We start from the raw sequence: 2673 nt of genomic DNA on the forward strand, positions 1-2673 counted from the left end.
ATATATAGGAGTAGAATTGGTGGGGTAGCTTTCTTAGGAATGTGCATATGTCCATAAGAATAATTTTGATACATAGATGGCATAAAAAATTTACACGGTCAATTAATCATATTATCTATATAATTTTTAAGTTAGATATAATAAAAGTTAATTTGTTTAAATATTTTAATATATTTGATTGATTGATAATGTGACTATGCACAATTGAGTGTAGATTAGTTCAAAGATCTAAACTTGTATGAATATTTCATAGATCTACCAAAAAAATCAAATGGTTAAATTATAGTGACTTCTTAACTAAAAGAGAATTTATGATTTTATGTAAAAAATTGATGTACTCATTGAAATCAAGGAAACATGAAAATATACAATGTTGATATGGTTGGCAAAAAAAGTGTACAATAAGTTAGGTATTTATTTGCTTTTGAAGTATTTTGCTTTTGTACTTTTTGTGTTTGCTTGGCCAAATTTGAATCAAAATCACTTTTATGCTATCCTTGCTTGTTTAATATGTATGAATCAATTAATGCTGTAAAAAGTAATAGGTAGGAAAAGAGTCAAGAATTTGTGCCTAACCAACCAATATTGTACCCAACATGAGAACATCCAACCATAACTCAAAATATTGGCCACTTATTACCATTACTACACTCCATGCAAATCACATCACCATGTGGTCCATGGAATTGTTTTTATAAATATGAATATGACAATAGGGAGACATATAAACATGTGTCTATAGTTCATTAGTAGTCACGCTACTATATGTTAGGATTTTACTTTTAAATTAAAAAATAAAAGAAAAATTTAATAACAATAACACATTTCTCTCATATGGAAACTCACATCTTCTACCGTATGGAACTCACATTTTTAAATAATTCAATTTGAGTTTCAATTAATAAAAAAAATTATGTATTTTAAGGATAAAGAAGTGTATATTAGTCAATAAGAATTTAGCTCATATGTATCTCACAATGATCTAATTTCCAATTTTGTGGTTGATACCAAGATTTCGTTAGAGAGTGTGTTGTTAAAACTTCTTAATATATAATTATATGTGTAAGTATTTTTTTTATTTGTGAGATTTTTTTTGGTTCAGGTTAACTCCTAAAATTTAAGTCACCTAAACTTTTTATTTTCACAACAAAAAAATTACGTTTTGAAAAAAGTGTCTTGTTAATCATCCTTATTAGAAAAGACCATAGACTCGAGTTGGACCTGACTTTTTTTTTAAACAAACAAGACTAAGACTTCTAAAAAAAATCTATTTAGTTAAAAAAAAGTCAAACTACATATCATATAAAAAACCTTTTAAATTTATGAGGTCGGCTCTTTAAATAAATATAGATAATATTTTTTATTACTACTATGATTATTATATTAAATTTTGATCTTTTTATACTAAATAGTGTATCGTGCCGCTATAGCCGCTCATAGTACAATATGTGAATGACCAAAAAGAAAATTATTAAAATGCCAAAATCCATGATAATAAGAGACATGAGACTGCTGATGTTGCTGAGCTTTTAATTGATACCACTGAATGTTAGAACGCTGGAAGACAGGTGCCCTTAGTGTTGCTTGTGCTTGTGAAATTACATTGTCCATCTGCGGAACAGGAACAAGCAAAACAAGACTACCACAACTGAAGATCAAATCGAATTTAAAAAAAAAAAAAGGAATTGTTGGAAAAGCGGTACATTAATTTTAGCATTTCATGCATATGAAATTCCACAATGGCTTAAAGATTCAAAGGCTTTTATTGTAATAATTCAGTATTGATACACCCGAAGAACCAGACTTTGGTTTAATGGGGATCAAACCAGGTTCTTCCAATCCAACACACTTAAAATCACATTCAATAGATAATCCGCCAAAGTACCAATAAAAATATTTGGGCGTCATGAGCTTCCCTGATCATGTTTTTGATTTAATTCTCAAACATACAATACATATGAAGCATTTGATTGATCTAATGATTTGAATTGAGAAACATTTCAGGCAAACAAGCAGACACTATACACTTGGAACAAAAGCATGAAACTCAAGGAATCAACCAAAGTTGGAGGATGTACTTTAGAAATATGCAAATATGTATAGTGTACTTAGGTGTCATAGTAGTTAGTTTAGTAGACTAATCACTATAGTCTCATACTTAATACGTCATGTCATGTAGTTAAATTTAGAGTTAAAATAAATATAAATTTAATTTTTATTATGTTTTATACTATAAGTCATGACAACCATTTATATTTGCCACTTTTAAAATAGTTAAAATAAAAATTTAATATATTTAATGATTCAATTAAAAAAACCTTTTCAACTTCATGTATGTTGATAAATTTATAAATAAAATAAATATAAATTTAACTTTTATTCACTTATATTTTATAATATAAAGTTATAATAATCATTTATATTTGTGACTTTTAAAATAATGAAAATAAAAATCAAATATATTTAATGATCCTATTAAAAAACCTTTCCAATTTATATATATTTATATATATATATATAAATTAAATTTAAAAAACAAAAAAGTAATAATAATAATATAACTTGGCTAAATAGTAACTTAATTTTACTTAACGTTTTAATCTTTTATTTTTTTTCCGATTTGGTCTTTTATTATAATTTTAAGTGACAATTTTATCTTTTATGTTTTAAAAT

The 2673-nt window shown here is 25.7% G+C and overlaps 1 long non-coding RNA gene across 1 annotated transcript in view; it reads right to left on the minus strand.

Moving 5' to 3' along the window:
* Positions 1–1296: 1296 nt before the first annotated feature.
* Positions 1297–2673, minus strand: part of LOC113785031 (uncharacterized) — a 6426-nt gene continuing 5049 nt past the window's right edge. Inside the window, exon 3 of the long non-coding RNA XR_012163281.1 lies at positions 1297–1611. This is a non-coding gene — a long non-coding RNA (uncharacterized lncRNA). The remainder of the gene's footprint in view (positions 1612–2673) is intronic.

The sequence above is a fragment of the Cicer arietinum genome, chromosome 5, assembly GCF_000331145.2.
Source record: "Cicer arietinum cultivar CDC Frontier isolate Library 1 chromosome 5, Cicar.CDCFrontier_v2.0, whole genome shotgun sequence".
Lineage (NCBI taxonomy): Eukaryota > Viridiplantae > Streptophyta > Magnoliopsida > Fabales > Fabaceae > Cicer > Cicer arietinum.